This window comes from Alosa alosa, chromosome 23 (assembly GCF_017589495.1).
Source record: "Alosa alosa isolate M-15738 ecotype Scorff River chromosome 23, AALO_Geno_1.1, whole genome shotgun sequence".
In the NCBI taxonomy this organism is placed as follows: domain Eukaryota; kingdom Metazoa; phylum Chordata; class Actinopteri; order Clupeiformes; family Clupeidae; genus Alosa; species Alosa alosa.
In genome coordinates this window covers 5265882-5280881 of record NC_063211.1, presented here as the reverse complement: position 1 = coordinate 5280881, position 15000 = coordinate 5265882, and the positions used below count along the sequence as shown (strand labels likewise).

The following is a 15000-nucleotide window of genomic DNA, read 5'->3' as shown; positions in this document are numbered from 1 at the left end:
TACGGCCTCAAGTGCTGCCCAGTTGTCTGTTCACATCATGCTGGATCTGGCCTTCACTTGCTCTCTCAATCCTTCAGTGAGTTCATGCCAGGCCATGTTTATGATACTCTGCCTGTTCACTAGGGTTCCTCAACGTTTGATAGCCGATCCTCTTATCTGTAGATTGTCCACTGCTACAAAGATGGACAGCTCTACCTGTCCCTCCCCTCTTAAAGAGCAACAAGCATTACGAGCAATAAGATTTACCTGTTGTCATGTCACGTCTGGTCAGAGCGTTTTTGAGACGTGGAAGTAATTTTACTCACAATTCCAGTTCCTACACTATTTATCTACACATTCATTCACAGGGGTCTTCATCTTGACTGATTGGCTTGATGTCTGGAAGTCTTGATGTCCGTCTTGGCTTATAGGCCTACAGTAAAATATCCCCAGACATTTTGCATGCTGTAACCTACCTTCCGTAGCCTGGCTATCACCAGACAGATTCTTAAAAGAGAATTGGTCTGGGAACGCTTTGTTCAAATTGAAGAATTACCAGACTGATCTGCAGAGCAGCTTCAAATGCAATTGCAGATGTGTTGAGTCTGATTTTAAAAAGTGTATGCAATAAGAATTGCAGATGGTACCTTTAATTAGAACTTTTCAGCAGGATGGCTCCTGTTTGTGTGCTTTGTGAAAGTTGCAGCTGACCTTTAAGACTGAGACCGATATAATGTCTTTTATCCTCCAGATCTTCTCCTTTGTTCTGCTAAGGTGTTTATGCTTTTAGTATGATTTGTGTCTGTCATACAGTCGATGGTCTCTCAGAAGAGATCAATCTCAACACAAATCCTTTATTTAGCCATTCGCTGGGATTATGAAAAATGTATTAATTACCATAAAAGCTCCCCCCTCAGAGTGTGGTGTCACTTAAAGAGATCAAAACAGATATTTATGACTTGTGCCGGGCTGAAGTGACTCTCTCGAACAGATGAAGGCGCCACTTGACCCTGCCTAACTTTGATTGCTCTGAAATACCGTCTAACTGTAGGGTCAGATTTATGAGCTTTCCACTGACGATTTTGCATGACTCACTCACTGTCCCTGAGGTCCCTCTTAAAGTTCGCCAGGATGGCACAAAGGGTTCTTATAAAGTTCTGTTTGAAGGCTCATCCATGATTATTGGTAGATAAGATTGTGCCCAATTGTCAGCACCAATGGCAGAGTTGACGGCCAGATGTACTGGGGTTTCATACACATGTGCTAGGTGTTGTGAATGTGACACATTTAAAACCTCCCTGGTTTGCAAGAGGAGGGAAGAGTTATAGTAATTAACATCTCCAGCACATTAATTGTTTTGCATGTGCTGCTTGTACTGTGCTGAAACAGAAACCGCCTATGATAAAATGAAGACAATTAAATAGATGAAAGAGAGAGAGAGAGAGAGAGAAAGAGAGAGAGCAATAGAGAGGCTCTTGAAAAATACCTCCCACATTTGGCTATGATTGACAACTCTGACATATGGAATAGTTCATCTATTCCCAGGTGACTAGCAGATGGAGAGAGAATATGAGAGAAAAGACCCAGAGCAAGAGAATGAGTGTGAGAGTCTCTCTCTCTCTCTCTCTCTCTCTCTCCCTCTCTCCCTCTCTCTCTCTCTCTCTCAATCACTCACTCTGTGTGTGTGTGTGTATGTGTTTTGTGTTGGTGTCTGCTGCTTATGAGTGAGAGAGGGAGAGAGAGAGGAGAGAGAGAGGGAGAGAGAGAGTGAGAGGCAAAGAGAGGGAGAGAGAGAGAAAGGGAGGACGGATGGAATAAAGGCTGCAAGGCTGCGCTGGGTTTTTTGGATTCATCTCTCCTGATTAAAGAGATTATGTTTGCCCGCTCCACTAGAAATTAGTGCAGGAGTCACACAGCCTCTCCTGCAGCAAGCTGACAAACACAACACTGCCACAACAAGACAGAGGCAGGAAGCTCCAATGAGAGATATCTGGGAGTATCACTCAAGGGATAAATGCATGTGTGTGTGTGTATGTGTCTTCACATGCATGTATGTATGTATCCATTTATGTATGTATGTATGTATGCATGTGTACATGTGTGTGCATGTATGTGTATTTTTGTGATTGTGAATGTGTTTTAAATATGTATATGTGAAGTAATATTGTATATTGTATGTTGTGTATTGCATGGGTTTATGTGTGTGGATTTCCATATACGTAAATAGGTCCATTTGTTTATGAGGACAGAGAGCGAGAGAGAGAGAGAGAGAGAGAGAGAGAGACAGAAAGAGAGACAGACAGAGAGAGAGAGAGTGCGTAAAGAAGCCAGGGCGTTGGGGAGCAGATGCTGCAGAAGAGCTGAATCTGAGACATGACCTCATCATGTGTCTGATTTGCATGTTCCTATTCATGTTTGGGATTATATCACATTGTGATTGTCTCGTGCTGTTTGCTACAGAGGAGCTATTGTCCTCCTCCTGACGCAGACAAAACAAGCCAGAAGTTGAAAAGGACGGACAAGAATGTTGGACAGAGCTATGAATAAAAACAGACATTCTTTGCCAAACACTGTAGGCTTAACTGGCTCTCCATTCAGTCCATGTTCAGGATGTTGTGAGTTAAGAAGACACACCATGTAGGCTGGCACTGTGGCAGGAGCTAACGCTAACAAGGTTTCAATGGGTATATGGCAGGTTAGTGGATATAGAAGGAATGGCTATTGGTATATACAGTATATCTATTAGGTTCTAAAAGTACATTTTAGAATTGCGTAGCTGTTGAAGTTGTTTTGAAAGTGTAGCAGTGAAAATAACTCCTGTGCTATGTTCTACCAGAGCACAGTTTGTGCCATCGCAGAAGCCAGTTTCATCCAACGCACAGATGGAGGCCGACCAGAGTCAGCAGATGTGTTATCATCACTCTCTCCCTCTCTCTCTCTCTCGTCTCCTCTCTCTCATCCTGGTTAAATGTGTTTCAGTTCAACCCACTTCAATCTGTTCAACTGACATGAAACTTACACAAGCAATGCCATAATTTTCAGAAATGTTGTTAATGATCATGTAAGTTAATGACACACTCACAGTCTATATTTAATTCCTCCTTCCTTTAACCGCCACTGTAATCTTTATGCTTTTGGCAGTTCGGCACCTCATTCTGTTCCCTCCAACTCATGGAGAATCCTGCAAGACATGACAGTAAGTTTGAGCCAAATACAACCATACAAGTCTGTGTTCTATTTGTGTATTCAATACTTTTCAATACAATTCAACATTTGTGACTGACAGGCAGGGGCGTCGCTAGCTATTTAAAACATTCGGGGCTAGAGCCCTGAAGTTCGAGTCCTTTTTGTCCGGGGGTTGGGGGGTTTCTCCCCTGAGAGATTTTGAAAATCGTGCTGATGAACATGCAATTTTAACCTACTTTGAGAATGAAAAGGAAGGCCAATCGTAACGACTCACGTGACGGCATTCTGAATATTTTGATGTTTAAAGACCGTGTAAGGAGAACGTCTCTTCTGCCAAAGTGCACCACATACAACACCCAAAATATGACATTAAAATAGCCTGTAGAATAAACATCGTCATGCACCTCTGTCAAGTGCACAGGTGTGAGCGTTCGTCTCGGGATAAACATTTCGGACGTCATCCCCTTCAATTAATGGGCTATGGGTGCCTTGAAAACAATGCATTAGGGTTGTGTAGGCTATCACGAACTTTTGCCCAAAGAAAAAGTTCCATTCTGTCAAAATCAAGCCCAACATGCATTGCTTGGAAGCCCCCTCAAACGAGGTCAGGTTACCATATTTACTGCGCATGTGATTCAACAGTAAATCACGATATATTGAAACTGAGCTGATCGAAATGTCCTCCTGGGTTGCGGGAGATGATGACACACTGTGAGTTTCCACTTCTTGTCCCTGCTCTGCCCTTTTTTTTCTCTAAAGAAACTTCTAATATCCATTTGTCCTTCTGTACACTTATTTCGCTAAGGCTAGTTAGTAGAAGCACGAAACAACAATGCGTAATAGCATAGAGGAGAATTGAAATTGCAACATTTTGCAACAAATGATTCTAAACCTGCCCAGATCACGTCAGATTGTCTTGCGCTGCTGTTAATGCACACAAATGGACACAAAACACAAAAAGTCTCTTCTACGGGCTATTTATTTCATTCACGATTAGAGTTTTTGTTGTTGTTGTTGTTGACGGCCCATAGATCCGGGGCTATCCCCAGAGGATCCGGGGCTATAGCCCCGAATGCCCAGGTCTAACGACGCCACTGCTGACAGGTGCTGTGTATTTCTCTGGTCCAAAGAAAGACGAAGGGTGAAGAATATCAACTGGCAATTCTTCACAGGTTAACACTTTACTTGACAGTATCGACGTAAGAGTGACATGACACTGTCATGAACACATGACACTGTCATGACACATGAAATCTAACCCTAACCCTGACCCCAACCCTAACCATAATTCTAAACCTAACCCTAACCCTAAACCTTGTTATGACAAAAAACGAATGTCACTTAATAACAGAAGCGTTATGTCATAAACGTTTATGACTTGTTTATGACACGTTCATGACAGTGTCATGTCACTCTTATGTAGACACTGTCAAGTAAAGTGTTACCCAATAGCAACCATTCTGTGTTTCCACATGAACAACGCAGGGGTGAGAACAGGAGGAAGGTTCCTTCTGTGTTTCCACATGAACAATGCAGGGGTGAGAACAGGAGGAAGGGCCACTGGGGGAATGTGGACCTGGTGCTGCCTTCTGGGCTAATTGGTGCTTTCACCCCTCTGAGGTCCCACTAGAGAGAGTGAGAGAAATGGAGAGAGAGAGAAATGGAGAGAGGCAGAGAGAAGACAGGGAGAGGGAGAGATAGAGAGAAATGGAGAGATGCAGAGAGAAGACAGGGAGAGGGAGAGAGAAATGGGGAGAGAGAGAGAAAGTAAGAGGGGCAGAGAGAAGACAGGGAGAGGGAGTGGAGCAGTAGGGTTGAGTTTGCGTGTGTGTTGGTTAGTTGTAGCTCTGGGTGGAGCAGTAGGGTTGAGTTTGCTTGTGTGTTGGTTAGTTGTAGCTCTGGGTGGAGCAGTAGGGTTGAGTTTGCTTGTGTGTTGGTTAGTTGGTTAGTTGTAGCTCTGGGTGGAGCAGTAGGATTGAGTTTGCTTGTGTGTTGGATAGTTGTAGCTCTGGGTGGAGCAGTAGGATTGAGTTTGCTTGTGTGTTGGATAGTTGTAGCTCTGGGTGGAGCAGTAGGGTTGAGTTTGCTTGTGTGTTGGATAGTTGTAGCTCTGGGTGGAGCAGTAGGATTGAGTTTGCTTGTGTGTTGGTTAGTTGGTTAGTTGTAGCTCTGGGTGGAGCAGTAGGATTGAGTTTGCTTGTGTGTTGGATAGTTGTAGCTCTGGGTGGAGCAGTAGGATTTAGTTTGCTTGTGTGTTGGATAGTTCTAGACCCTGTGTTTCCTCAACACACCTCAGCCTGTGTGTCTGAGAGAGAGACGGGGGGGGGGGGCATAGAGGAGAGAGAGAGACATAAGGAGAGAGAATGAGAAAAAGATGGTGAGAGAGAAAGAGAGTATGTTTGTGTGTGTGTGTGTGTGTGTGTGTGGGGGGGTGTCAGAACAGTGTTATGAGCATGTCTCTCAGGTAGTAGATGAACACTATCATACTCATACGCTGGAGAGTGCACCACAGACAACCGCAGGAAAGGGAAGGGGAGATGTTTGAGGACATTAATTGCAGTGCCTAGTGTTAATGTATCTACAACCTGGGAGAATCATTATAACAGGATATTAAATATCCACAATTGTAAAGAATTGTTAGACAAAAGTCAGGGAGCAATTCGGATATTTGCAGAAGATAATTCCAAGAGTAAACATTTGTAAATGGCTGGAAGAGCACAGTTTCGGGTGCCATTTCATCCACGGAAATAAGTAATGATCTGTGCAGCGATCGCTTCATCCTGTGTTCTGCCCCCCATTCTCATACCAGGCTAGTTTTACCTCTTGCTTTCTCCCTAATTAAGTCGCTTTTAAGCATGCTCCCTGAAGGCCACTTGTGGTCAGAACAAAGGCCACATTGTTTAATTCCATCCGTCCTCCACTCTCTGTGAGCGAGCGAGTCTCCTAACGTTACTGAGCCCTTAAGAGGACTCTGGTCCTTGGGGCCTTCTGATGAAGGACGTTGTTTGGGAGCCGTCCCGTCTAACTAGCCCATGTTTTTGTGTTCTTGGAAGCAGGGGCTTGTTTAATGAGAGGATGATTGCTGAGTTCTCTGCTCGTTGAGGGGATGATGTAGCTCTAAATGCCATTGGATGAGGTGAACCTCCTCCTCATACACACACACACACACACACAGACACAGACACGCACGCACGCACGCACGCACGCTCGCTCGTATTCCCTGGCGCAGTGCACAGCATTCTTGGGTTAATATCTCCACAAGGTGTGCCCCCCATCCCTCAACAAGCTCCCACGCTGCCTGAGAGAGTTGGCGTGTTAATACTTAACAGCCAGTATTGATATATCATAACGAAATCCATCAACACAGCTGGATTGAATAAGCCTTTATTAATATCTTTTTTTTCTGTTATATGCTGTGACACCTCTGTCAGCTAGACGGTAAAAACCTAGGGAGTATGTAATCTGTCAATTAAGACAATGATAACTGTAAAATGAGGTATGGATGGGTGAACATTGCCAAATGTAGTCAAACGTGTGATCTTTAGAGAGCCTTCATCTTGCCTCATATGTCTGTTACGCAGACAGAAGATGTGCACAGGCATTATCAGAGCCATTTTCTTTTCGATGGCGATGCTTTCATGTGGAGGTAGCTGGGCATCTTCTCCTTACGGACACAGAGATGAAGACCACACAAACCAGACAGACAGAGGCACTCTTCTCCATGGCTCATTACTCATGTGTCTGTTTCACATATCAACAGCACTCCAAACTAATCAGCTTTTAGATTTCCAGGCTGTGCAGCCACTGTGCCAGGGTAGGGCTGGGGAGTGAGGAGAGTGAGTGAGATGAAGGTCTTTTGGGAGGAAGAGGAGGAGGAGGAGGAGGAGGGTGTGGTGTATTAGGAATGATTGGCGCTGCGTCGCTTTGCTGTGTGTCCCGATTGATGTGTTGACTTGAAATGGCCTCTTGAGGAGGAAGACCAGAGGACAGAGGCTCCTGTGGCCACATGAGGACACGGGCGTCCACTCTTGCTGGCAGCACTCCTCTCTCTCCCATTCATTTCCTTCCACTGAATGCCTTTGTGTTTGAATCTCGGAGGAGGAAATTACATTGTCCTTTTTACACCTGTTTACTTTTAACACGTTTGTCTTCCAACATGGACGTCTTAGAGGCTGATAAAGCTATTTTACATGTCAACATTTTGGATATTATATTATCTATGATAATTCCATTACAAATTTGATTTGCTGGTGTTTTCATATACCTTTTTAAACTGCATTACTTACATAAAATGTTGCCACATACCCTCTGGAAGTTAAAGGTCACAAATCTCTATTTTTGATTTGTGTCTTCTTGGTGCATCAGCATTTCAGGTGTCTGTTTTAATGAGCGATGGAGAACAGGGGAGAAGGGGGAGGAGGGCCTCAGCATCCCATAAACACAGGTTGCCACGGCGGCGGCTGTCTGGTGTCAGACACTTCAAAGCAAGGCTGTGCCAGGTGAGGAGGCAAGCTGGTGAATTAGTTATTAATGCAGAAAGGGGGAGGTGGAGGGGTGGGGGTGGGGGCCAAGCATGCTTCCAAAAACCAACTGTGATACCCTCACACTGATCCAGCATCTCAAAGTGAAATATAACATAAGAATGTGATTTTTAATGCACTGATCACTGACCCATGAGTCCATTCTCAGTCCATTCTTGAATTTCCCCTGGGGATCAATAAAGTATCTTTCTATCTATCTATCTATCTATGTATCTATCTATCTATCTATCTATCTATCTATCTATCTATCTATCTATCTATTCTGAGGTGTTGAATGTACTATATGGTCAAACATCCTACAGTGGACAGGACAGATAGAGAAGGTGAGTGTCATGGGATCGGCACTGTGGAGTGCTAGTGCTGCTTGGTAAAGGGCGTTGGCTAGAGTTGTGCTCCATGGTGAGGTTGCTAGTAGTATTAGTATTTCAGACAGCAAGCTTCTGTGCTGGTTTCTCATATCACAGACGGAGCAAGGCTTTGAAGACACATTTTGTTAGCTCGCAGTGCTCCGCGTGCTTTATTATAGCTAAGCAAAGTTCGGAAGCACACGAACCATCTCTGTGTGCTTTAAAATAATCATCACTAGGGCTGCTTCGCTCTGTGAAAGCGGAGGAGAGCGAGCAAAGGAGAGAGAGTGAGAGAGAGAGAGAGAGAGAGAGAGAGAGAGAGAGAGAGAGAGAGAGAGAGAGAGAGCAGGAGGGCTCAGAAAGAACAAGGTGAGAGTCTAAATCTTTCATCCCGGCTGTAGGATCATACCGGCTGAGGAATCCTGGCTTGGATTAGCAGCTCTAAGCCCTAACAAGGGCTCTTCTGACGTAGCACAGAGAGCCGATACCACGGGAGTCGGGGTGGATCAAAAGTAGCAGCTTCCATGGCACTCCAAGACCTTTGAACTAATTATGTGAGAATAGAAGGCAAAATATGTGAAAAGCACACACACTCACATGCACAGATGCTGACACACACACACACACACACACTCACATGCACAGATGCTGACACACACACACACACACACTCATGCACACATTAACTTTATCCTCATAAGAATATTCATTTTACCCAGCACGCCTTTCACCTAAAGATCTCCAAATGTGTCGGAGCTGACAGCGTTATGTCTCCTGTTTATTCGACTGTACTTTCCTCTCCCTGCTGCTGGACGGCTCACTCTCAGCACACAGGCGCCGCTTGTTGACGTTGGCGCGGCGGAGCCAGTGGGGGTTTTGGGCAGGAGTGTGCACCGAACACTCGAAACGCCATTAAGCATGTAGTGGGCTCTCCTGCGTGGCGGCGTAAGCCGTGTCCCGTCAATATGACTGCAGGCTGCACACAAGAGTTTGGCGCGGAGGAGAGATTGCCTGTCAGCGCACGACACTGTCTCTCCGCTGATGACGGTAATAACTAACACTCCTCCGAGTGCCTTCAAATGGAAAACAGAGAGAGAGAGAAAGAGAGAGAGAATGAGAGAAGGGCGAAAAAGAGAAAAGAAATAGAAGTATGTGTTGTCACTCCCCCCCCCCCCACTCCACCGCCCCTCCACAATCACAACAAAGATTTGAAGCTGGAAACAGAGCTGGAGATGAATGTGGCTTCGAGAATGGATTTGCAACTGTAATATTCTGCTTGTGATTGGTTTTCCACGTTCAGCATTAGGTTGAAATGTGAGGGGTTGAGAACGCTCTTGTCTTGATGGGCATCTCTTGGCAGGCAGGAATTAGAAGCTGCTCGGGTTGTCTGTCATCAGAAAGGAAGGCAGCGAAAAAAATGTAGTGTTTGGCATTGTTTATTTTATGTTAATCATTCAGTCCCATGTGTCATTAATCATAATGTCAACTCCTCTAAGAATGCTGCTTCCAATTGGAGTTTCTTTTTCATTTTTTTTTTACCCAAGTTGTTTTGGAGATCCTCCTTTTCTAATAGTGAGAAGTTTGAGGTCTGGTTCAGAGCCCTGACACATGTCTTCAATTATTTGTTGTGTGTTTCTGTCCTTTCTTTAGGTGTATTTACAAACACAACAGTATTTACTTTGTGTGAGCGCTGCCTTATGTGCCATGTTCTGACTGATCCCTGGTTCTGAATATCATATGCCAGGACGGAACGTCCTGTCTGGTAAGCATTTCAAACAGTGTTCATATTGTATTGTTTGTCCATAACTTAAGATAATAACCAATTTTGTAAACTATGAGTTCTGATGTATGTTGTTACATTTCTATAATTTACTGCACTGCATACATTTCATTATAGTTTACTTTAGGACTTTGCTGTTTCATTGTTTCTAATAGCCATAAGCCAAATTACATTGTTCACAACTTGCACCCAGCAAAACTCAGTTACATAATGATATAATTATATTAAAGTGTGTCTTTTGAGGAACTACGCAATGTTTTACATTATTTAAGTGAATCATATTAAATAAGGAATTATTTATGCAGGGTGAACAGCGGCGTGTTCTAAATCCCCTCTCAGACTCTGGAGTCTGATCTTCCCCACACTCACACTCATCCCTCTGCATTACTGACATCTCCTGCTCTCTCTCTCCTCTCCTCCACTCTCTCTCCCTCCTCCACTCTCTCTCTCTCCTCTCCTCCACTCTCTCCCTCCTCCAGTCTCTCACTCTCTCTCTCTCCTCTACCTCTGCTATCCCCCACTCTCTCTCTCTCCTCTCCTCTCTCACTCTCTCTGCCCTCCTTACTCTCTCTCACACAGAGAGTCTCTCACTCTCTCCTGTCCTCTCATCCAGTCTTTCACTCTCTCTCTCTCCTCTACCTCTGCTATCCCCCACTCTCTCTCTCCTCTCCTCCACTCTCTCTGTCTCTGTCCATCCCCCACTGTTTTCCCCTCTCTGTCTGCTTCTCTCTTACTTGTCCTGTCTCTTTGTGTGATCTTTCTCTCTTCCCCCCCTCTCTCTCTCTTGCCCCTCTCCCTCTCTTCCCCCCTCTCTCTTCCCCCCTCTCCCTCTCTCCCTCTCTCATACTTCTATTTCTCCCCTCTCTCCTCTCTCCTCTCTCTCCCTCCCCCCCTCTCTCTCCCCTCTCCCTCTCTCTTCCCTTCTCTCCTCTCTCTCTCTTGCCCTCTCCTCTCTCTTCCCCCTCTCCCCTCTCTTCCCCCTCTCTCCTCTCTCCCTCTCTCTTCCTCCCCCTCCCTCCTCTCTTCTCTCCCTCTCTCTCCTTCTCTCCCTCTCTCTCTTCCTCCCCCCCTCTCTCCCTCTCTTCCCCCCTCTCTCCCTCTCTCCTCTCTCTCTCCTCTCTCCCTCTCTCTCTTCCTCCCCCCTCTCTCCCTCTCTTCCCCCTCTCTCCTCTCTCTCTCCGCTCTCTCTTGCCCCACTCCGCTCTCTCTCTCTCTCTCCCACTCCGCTCTCTCTCCGCTCTCTCTTGCCCCACTCCGCTCTCTCTTGCCCCACTCCGCTCTCTCTCTCCTCTCTCCCTCCTTCCCCCTCTCCCTCTCTCCTCTCTCCCTCTCTCTCCCTCTCCCTCTCTTCCTCCCCCCTCTCTCTCTCTCCCTCTCCTCTCCCTCTCTTCCTCCCCCTCTCTCCCTCTCTCTCTCCCTCTCTCCCTCTCTCTCTTCCCCCCTCTCTCCCTCTCCCTCTCTCTCTCCCTCCCTCTCTCTCTTCCTCCCCCCTGCTCTCCCCTCCTTGGTGGCTCTCTAGTCCTCTGCCACCCTCTTTTCTCACGTGTTTAATCTGGGCTTGATGGCTCCTGGAGAAAACACTTGAGATGTCCAGCCTCTTGAATTCTCCATAAACCTCTCTCTGTGTGTGGGTGTGTGTGTGTAAGTGTGTGTAAGTGTGTGTGTGTGTGTGTGTGAGTGTGTGTTGGGGGTTAAGGAAGTCTCCAACAGCAAAACATAGAAACAAAAATATGCATGTTATAAACACATTTGCATTCAGATGTGCACATACACACATGAAACACCAACACTCACCAGACACCCAAACACACATGTGATAGATCATTCATCTCTAGGTGCACCTATACACACATCACCTGCTACAAGGAGCAAATCAGTCAGAATAATCACGGCCCAGATTTGTGTTCACCACATCCCACTAACAACAACAGGGCTCAGACATACCCTCCTGAAAGTGTTTAGTTGTGTGGCAGCTCAACAGGGCTCAGACGTACTGTACAGCATCCTCCTGTCCTGAGAGTGTTTAGTTGTGTGGCATCTCAGAGAGGACACCATCTGTGTCTATTTTGGGGTTGAGTGCCAGCATGCACCCAGGACGAGGCTGCGCGTGAAGAGCCACTCTGCTTCACTGCCACTGCGTCTCACCCATGGTGTGCTGATGTGTGTGTGTGTGTTGTGTGTGTGTGTGTGTGTGTGTGTGTGTGCATGTGTGTGTGTGTGTGTGTGTGTGTGTGTGTGTGTGTGTGTGTGTGTGTGTGTGTGTGTGCGTGTGTGTGTGTGTGTGTGTGTGTGTGTGTGTGTGTGTGTGTGTGTGTGTGTGTGTGAATGAGAGAGCCCACTGAGTCTCTCATGCTCTATCCTGCTGTTTCATTTTGAGAGGGACGCATCCCCTCCTACACTTTATAATTCTACCCATTTTCTCAGTCTCACTGTAATCCCTCCCCACCCCACCCCCTCTGTCCATCTCTGTGGGGTATGGTGGGAGAGAGAACATTTTTGGTCGTGTAAAGGTGTCAGGTAAGGAACCAAATGAACAGTGACTCAATGACTGCACATTCACTGAAAAACCATTGAAAGACTAACTAAAGGTTTCCGCCTTACTTGGTTGTGAATTTATCTAGACATACACAGCAAATTCAGGCAAATTTTCAGTTGAATCTATTTGGCAAATTCTCAGTTAAATGTTGGTGTTTGTTACTGTTTGTAGAAATTAAATTATTGTTTTAAGAAAATAAAATGTTTTACCAGAAATCTTTGTTTTGGACCAACTTACCCCACATCTAGGCTCATCTTACCCCACATATGGGGTAAATTGTGCCAGAAGACCAACATTTTTGCAGAGAGCATTTATCTTTACCCTTATAAGTCATTAAAGAGTTGTTGGTTACAGCAGTTGTAGAACACTTTGAATTTTTGTCTGGTGTGAAGGTTACAAACTAAATCTATTTGACACATTAGAATGATGAAGAATGAATGATGACACATTAGAATAATGGAGAATGTACTGTAATGCATGTACTCACCCTGTTTCCCCCTATGGCCTGTACCAGGAGTTGGGTAGCATATTGAGTCAGGTAAGTCCTGATTTTTCATATGTTGTAGAGTGCGAAACAGCATGATCGGGCGACCGAGGCAACATGATCGGAGAGGGTTAGTTGGTTGTCGGGCATGACTCTTACATTTCTTGCAGTCCTGGTAGGTGCAATATTTGATGTTGATGTGATGATGTATAGTACAGTATGTTTAGCCGGGAGGACCAGCAGTTTGTTTTTTGAGAGATTTAGCTGGAGGTGGTGTGCCTTCATCCATGTAGATATGTCTGAGAGGCAATCAGAGATCCGTGCTGAGACCAAAGGGTCATCAGGTGGAAAAGACAGCTAGAGCTGTGTGTCGTCTGCATAGCAGTGGTATGAGAAACCGTGTGAACGGATAAGAGAGGTGATGTAGATAGCAAAGACGAGGAGCCCCAGCACTGAGCCCTGGGGGACCCCTGCGGTGAGATAGTGAGATGCGGATAGTTGTCCAAGCCATGATATGTTAAACAAACATCCTGTGAGGTAGGATACAAACCAGGAGAGAGCAGAGCCCGATATGCCCATGTTTGAGAGTATAGAGAGAATAATGTGGTGATTTAAGGCAGCCGATAAGTCAAGCAGAATGAGCACTGATGACGGTCGCCCTGGCTTCCTTTATGGCTTCTGTCGCAGACACCAGAGCTGTTTCGGTTGAGTGATCACTCTTGAACCCAGGTTGGTTTGGATCAAGAAGGTTCAGTGAAAGGAATTCAGCCACCTGTTTGGAGACTGCTCGTTCGATACCTTTAAATAGGAAGGGTAGGAGTGAGACAGGATGGTAGTTCTTAACTTGAGCAGGGTTGAGAGAAGTTTTCTTAAGTAATAGTATTACCCAAGCTATTTTGATGGTCGGGCTGATGGACTGAAGTACTCTCGTAAGTATAGGGTCCAATGATCATGTAGTAGGATGGCTACATGTCAGGAGTCTAGATACCTCACTCTCGAAGAGAGGCTCAAATGCAGAAAAAGACTACTACAACTGCTGATTTTTACTAGTTGTTGACTAGTTGACAAGTCGTTATGTACCAGTACATTGCTGGTGCTAGCATTACTGCTAGTAATTGGCATTGGCTGCAGGTGTTTCTTTAGATGGTTATCCATAGCAGATGTGTTATGTGCTGGTACAGTGCAGTAGCGTAGACAGAAATGTTCAAATGGTTCGGCACAGAAAAAAACGGATGGGCAAAGCCAATTTGATTGAACATAAGAGAGGCCTAGATTAGATACACCATCAACATTAATCATAGGCATGTTATATTTATGACATAAAAGTGGAATTGATTGAATGCATTTGATCACAGCTGACAAATTACGCAGAAACATTTTCAACCGGAGCAAAGCAATGTATGCATGTAGCTTCAGCACGTCACATGAAACACAATTGAGACGGGCAAGACTGACAAGTAGGCCTGCCCGTGGCTACGCGTATGATTTAAACTCCCCCCAGAGTGAACTGGTAAAATGTAGCCAAGGCATCTGCCATGTCTCAGAACTCTATACTGTTTGGTCTAATCTGGGTTTTGGGATATTTTTGTCCTCAAAGAACAATAAAGTACCTTAATAATATAAATGTAATAATTGACCATTTTTATCAGAGCTTCCCCTATTCCAAAGAGCAGCATCCGCCACTGATATCATGGTAAACTTCTGTTAGAGATTAATTTATGAGAAAAGAATGTCCTCACTCCATGGAAATTGTTGACCGTTCAAAGGACTAAATTTCTTCCATCATTCAGCCCTCGACCCAGTCTTGGAGAGCAGAACACAGTCTGTGGGTGAAGTCCCAGGCCTGCTCTATGTTGGGTGCCACACAGCGAAGCTTGATTGGAAGAAACTAGGTTTCTCTCTCCAACCTTTGCCATCACAGTCCCCTGTGTGACCACTAGTGTTACGTGGGAGATGCCCTTGTGCTCCTCCAGGATCCTTTCTGGAATGAACGGAGTGTCCAAGGACAGGGTTCCACCGTGTGGGACCGTGTTCTGTAGGTGAGCATGTTATCCAAAGTCATGGCAGCAATGCCAAGTGCCCATCTCCACTGATGGTCCCTACACCATTGGGCACTGGGAGAAGAGCCTGTAATGTGACTGTGTCCC

The 15000-nt window shown here is 45.4% G+C and overlaps 1 long non-coding RNA gene across 1 annotated transcript in view; it reads left to right on the top strand.

The window, feature by feature from the left end:
• Positions 1–4637: 4637 nt before the first annotated feature.
• Positions 4638–15000, top strand: part of LOC125288787 — a 23149-nt gene continuing 12786 nt past the window's right edge. Inside the window, exons 1-3 of the long non-coding RNA XR_007192531.1 lie at positions 4638–4703; positions 7531–7664; positions 9704–9815. This is a non-coding gene — a long non-coding RNA (uncharacterized LOC125288787). The remainder of the gene's footprint in view (positions 4704–7530; positions 7665–9703; positions 9816–15000) is intronic.